This window comes from Patella vulgata, chromosome 2 (assembly GCF_932274485.2).
Source record: "Patella vulgata chromosome 2, xgPatVulg1.2, whole genome shotgun sequence".
Lineage (NCBI taxonomy): Eukaryota > Metazoa > Mollusca > Gastropoda > Patellidae > Patella > Patella vulgata.
The window spans coordinates 69,180,051-69,186,050 of NC_065880.2; the positions used below are offsets into that span (position 1 = coordinate 69,180,051).

At 35.4% G+C, this 6,000-nt stretch overlaps 1 long non-coding RNA gene across 1 annotated transcript in view; it reads left to right on the top strand.

Moving 5' to 3' along the window:
- LOC126810510 (uncharacterized) overlaps positions 1-3,966 on the top strand; it is a 65,949-nt gene extending 61,983 nt beyond the window's left edge. Inside the window, exons 3-5 of the long non-coding RNA XR_007675239.2 lie at positions 660-689; positions 1,795-1,932; positions 3,829-3,966. This is a non-coding gene — a long non-coding RNA (uncharacterized LOC126810510). The remainder of the gene's footprint in view (positions 1-659; positions 690-1,794; positions 1,933-3,828) is intronic.
- The last annotated feature ends 2,034 nt before the right edge of the window (positions 3,967-6,000 follow it).

Consider the following 6,000-nt stretch of genomic DNA (forward strand, 5'->3'; position numbering starts at 1 on the left):
GGTCTAAGTGTTAGTCGAAAACTAAATCATGTGGACGATCTTAAATCGCATGTGTAATATAAGACAAAGCTGTGCATACCCTACTTAGTATAAGGCAACCGCCACTTCGATTCAGATTTATATATGAAAAAGGTACTATAAAAAAACTGAAAGCATTACTTAAGGAATCTGAGATGTCAGCTACAGACATAGTGTACCTTTTTGATTCTAGAATTGTAGAATTTCTGAACGGCAGCCTTTAAATGTGTTGGTGTTTATCCTCCCTATAAAAGTAATGATAAAACGTTGTCATTTCTATATATGATGTCTTAACACTAACAGATTAAAATAAAATGCTCCGACGTGGTTCCCCCTTGTCAGTGATGCAGGATGGAGGGTCTGACAAGGACAGCTGTCTAGTCGTTCGCGTAAGACGAAAAACCGAGGTCCTGTGTGCACATTGGCGTGCACGTGAAAGATCCCATGACAGTTGGAATTCGATATAAGAGTAGGCCGTAGTGCCGCTGTCCGGGCAAAATTTCCCTCAAAGCACACTGCATGGTGTATGCCCGTCATCATTAGCCCAGTTCAGATCAGAACTGTAGGACGTTAAACTCCATTTCATTTCATTTCAAGTAAAATGATGTTAAATGTTTAACCTTTCATTATTTTTAATTCAGATTATCGTGCCAAAGAAGTTTTACAAATAGGTAGGTCAAGAGTCATATGTCATCTGTCATAGACTAAAGGGGTTTAAAAATGATATATTACATAGATTTAATTCATACAGAATAAGCATACTTAGATTCCAGAAACGGAAATTTGCTCACTTCCTTGAGGATTTGCAAATAAGTAGACCAAGGTTCATTTTATGTTATAAGTTATAATAGGTCAAAGAGGTTAAAGGATAGTTCATATTTGCAAATAAAACAGAATACGAATACTAGGTTTCCGGAAATGGAAGTTTGTTGACTTCCTTCCGTTTTACAAATAGGTAGGTCAGGAATCATAGGCTAAAGAGGTTAAAGGTCATTTATTTCATACAAGTAAAACTTAGTTCACTTCCTTCCGTTTTAGAAATAGGTCATAAGTTACAAGTTACGGGCTAAAGAGGTAAGGTTATACATTTCATAGATTATATCCGAAAATAAAACAGAATAAGTGTACTAAGATTCCAGAAACGGAAGTTTTGTTCACTTCCTTCTGGTTGTGCGTTCAGCATGATATCAATGTATAGATGTCTGTATTTTATCTGTAAATATTTTCTTTTAAAAACTGCACACCCTTTTTATTCAAATATCCTTCTTGTATTGTACTGTTTATTGTATATTTTATAAAATGTATGTCTATGTCATTGTATCTAAAATGTGTAAATGGTTGTCATTTGTTCAATCGATTGCGGGTTGAGCATCTCTAGCCTAATGCATACCGTAAGTATATGTATGTAGCCAACTTACACGTAGAAGGGGTAAATTATATCCGGACATTTCCCAATTTAAACAGAGGTCAAAATAAAGTTTAATGGACAAGTTTGGCAAATAAAGCAACAACAAGTGTATTTGCATGCTGAAATACTTTGGTTATTTAGAATAAATTTATAATAAATCCAGAATTTGCCAGACTTTATTTTGGATGCCTTAAAACCAGCTTGCTAAATAGAAAATGTCAATCCTTCATGGTGCATTTAAATGATATATTCTAAAACAATGGTTAACACAGAAATTTAACTCTACAACATTCAAGGTGTAAAGTTTTAACACCTAATTAGTTTGTGATTTTGTGACGTATGTTGATATTTTCTATTGTTTATTTCAGATTATACTCGCACTGTTATCGCCTTTACCATTATAGCCCTAGTACTGATGTGTATTGTTCATTCATTCGCTTTTTATACCATACGACGACCTCGTTACATTATTAAACGATTAACAGCCTTATTGCATTTCATGACAGGTGAGTAATCTCCCTTTATTGTATTTCAAGATAGGCGAGTAATCTCCCATTATTGAATTTCATGACAGACTTCCATCTTTCCGAACCGTGGGTTACACGAAAAAGAGACACATCAGGAACACCACAAAACAGTTTATTTACAATACACAAACAGGATTAAATATACAGAAAGAAGAAGAGATATATTGCCTATTACAGGTAACAATAAAACATTGACAACTGTTATACACGTATTACATATTATAATGAAATAGATTAGAAAGATACCCAAGGTTGCTCTTATGAAAGGAAGACATAGAGAACTTTACATTGTCAAAAAAAACCACATATATTATAAAGAATAAGGATGCGAAACACTAAAAGATAAAACAAACGCTAAATTAGACAATATACATTTTAAAATATAACTTACTACTTATGCATTTTTATTATATTATCTTATTTGTAATTTATATAAGAATAAAACAGTATTTAAGTTAGAAAGGAATTGTCATATTTAATATTGTCAAGTTATACAAATATAAACCTACCTGGGTTAGTGAATTCGGTCCTTTAACAAAGACAGAGAAACTGATGCATTCAAAATGGAGATTAGGAAAACGGGACCAGGTGAAACAGGATGTTAGGATAGTAGCTAAGTTACCGATTTCTACTCACTGCAAAAAAGGTAGAAACTGAAGATGACATTTAGATGTAGGCTACCTGCTTTATTATACAGTTCACCGATATGGTTACTTGTATAGGTAATTTTTCCCTTCAATATGCTTACATTCATATTCCATGTGGCATATAGCAGATCATGACCCGTACTAGTATTACACAAGTTTTGGGGATATATTCCTCCGTATTGTTTTCATTTTTGAGTGAAGTCTGTATCGCTATAGGCCCGGGACTGTACAACGCAGTGAACACTTACGGCTGGCCCCCGGATCCATTCACTTGATTTGATATTTGTTTATTTATTTTTTTTTTGCAATGTCTATATTCTGTCTTGTCCGCAGGTTGGTTTATCTTGTAGATTTTGTTTTGCGTTTAATGTGATCTTCCTGCACTTGCTACGAGAAAGTCAAGACTACAACATGCTATATGAAATGTCTAGTTGAAAAAGACCATTTAAAGAACTGAGTTAACTGAATGACGAAATAAACTGATATCAAACACATGATGAAAGAGGCTACATGTAAAAACTAAATATATGCCAACTAACAACCAAATATACCCTACTCCAATTACAGCGTGGGACAGACGTGTTATAAAATGGGATTGAACGTCCTGCGTTTAAGTACTAGTCTAACTAAAGTAGAAGGGCATAGACCATACAGTGACGTTCTCGTCGATGCTTCGCCAAATTCCAACTACAGTGGGTACTGTTACATGTTCGGCATAGTGTGCACGGATCTGGCACGCTGAAATATCCCGGAGGACTTTCTTAGCTAACAACCCCCCTACTAAATCAAAACAATCACCCATAATTGCTCAGATGGTTATTGGACTGGTTATCAATGCCTTAGGAATATAGAATTCAATGAAATGTGGTTTAACATCTCACTGTTTTGCACCAACTGCTGGCTAATGAAGACAGGCCGGCGCTATATAGTGTGTTGTATGGGGAAAGTGTGCCCTTATAGCGGCGCCACGGTTTTTTTTCTCCATGTATTCACTCTCCTTCCTTTTTAAAATGAGTCCTCGAAAACCACATTAAAGTAAAAGACCGGAAGTAATCAGCCCAAGCAGGCGACTGACTATCAGCCTATTTGCTTTTCAAAAAAGCCCATTTATATAATTATTCGGAACATTCAATAAACGAACTACCCACTAATGTTCACCTGGACCATGTATTTCACGATGTCTTCATTGTAAATTGATTAATAACGGTTTTTCTTTTCTATTTTTCAGCTGCCTGTATTTTGGTATTAAACGAAGTTTTTGTAAAAGCTGTTGAACATGAAAGGGAACATCTGGCCGATCGATTTCCGGATGGTGGTGATTCGGAGTACGGTTTCTCGTTCGTTTTCTCCTGGTTGGTGTTCATCGTGTTCGTCGTTGTGGGACTTATATTCCTTTTCGTCTCGCATAAACGTAAAGCCGACATGGGCGAAGACGATGATGCTTTAGCTCAAGAGGATGAACCCATGCAGCTGGGTCGAGTGTAGGGTATGTAATCGGTTATAATGATAACAGTGACGTTACACGGTGTGATATAATTTGAAATGTGATTTGTTAAAAATAAAATTCATGACAGTAGATTTTATTTCATCTCCACCCTCACTTTTGTACGCATATATTTCTATGTTTGTGCGCGTTTATGACGTCGGACTTCCCGACCCCCGTGTATAAATAAATATGCGTGACATAAATTTGGGAAAATTAAGCAATGTTTCCCCAGTCCGGAATGAAACTGAATGAGAAGCCCGGAATAATAAGTCTTCGGTTTACATAAAGTATTCGAAAAAAAAAATAAATAAAAAAAATAAAGCTCAAAAGTATAACCTAACAAGATGAAGTGAAACCGGATGTTCCAGGAAGAGTAAGATCACGCCCCATGCGAAGTGATTAGTTGAACGTACTATTGCACCCAAGTTAGCCGGGAAATAAAAAGGATATACTCCCTGTAATATTGATAATAGCATGTATCAACTTACTTTATTGCTTTGTGGATAAAGGTGTCGTTTGTGAGATATTTGAAGATTATCATGTATGGTGTGAAATGCGATTTGTTAATTCTTCCACTTTTAACTACACCCCCCCCCCCTTCCTCCGCCGAAAACATAGTTAACTTAACTTATTGCATTGTGGTTATGTGGTGACAGTGGTTTAGTGAGTACAGAGACACAACCTCATCATGTACTACTGCATTATCAGCACCACAAATAAAGTTATTGGAAGATTGTAATGTGCTATGTCAAATGTGATTTGTAAATTCCTCCACCTTTAACTACACCCCTAACCCCATCGCCGACAGCACTGTTAAGTTGAAATCGTAGATATATTGTTCTATGAATAGGAAACGATTTTCCCAACCTGATGCAGACGACAGTCTTATGTCAGTTTGAGCGAGAAAGAATTAAGAGACTAAGGAAAACAGCTTGCATCAATGTTCCTTTAAATAAGGTATTATGGATGGATAATTCGTCTATAAGATTCTATGTCAGCAAATACATGACATCATAATCCAAATAACATGCCTGTTGATAAACTAATACATATTTATATATTATCTTTTATAAGCAAAATAACACCCATCGGGTGTTATTATATGTCGACAATAATAATATCCAATGCATTGGATTGCAGCGTTTCCTTTAACAGCATTGTGTTATGGAGTTATTTCCCTTAGGGTTTCCAATTTACAGAATTTTAAAGGTTTAATAATGTTCAAAACCGAACCAATAGAAACCTTGTAGACGTTAACACTAAATATTTAACAAACACAAATTATTTTTCTATTTTGTTCTGTTAGGACTAACTAATTGAAATATTAATGTATCTTTACTTTTGTAATTTAAACTTGAATTTCGTGTGTTGGTTGAGTGGTGTTTTGACTTCCAAACTTCCATTATTGTTTACGCTATTTGCTACCTCTACGTCTGAGTAAATATTCTCAGTATTCGCTTCTTTTCTGTTGACAATGTTTGATATGTTTTTATTGCAATAACTCATATTCGCTTCTTTTCTGTTGACAATGTTTGATATGTTTTTATTGCAATAACTCATATAAGAAAGATAAGTCAGTTGCCACCAAACCCTCTTTCAATTGGGTATCATTTTCCTTACGTAATCCATAATTGACGCCACGTGTATCAGAATGAAACCGGCGCTCCCGCATAATACAGAAATCGTCCCATGGAGTCTGCGGAGATGCAAATATAGAAGAGAAGGTTTTTGGTTGTCACGTCATAGACAAGAAACAGTATATCCGTTACGAAACGATATGTATAGGCGACGGAATAGGCTACCGCTTTGGACCCAATGAAACCTCATACCATTCATCACGACAGTTAATGGTGACCACTATTACTGATTATAAATCTATAATGCACATAACCAAATTAAATAATCACGCAAAGT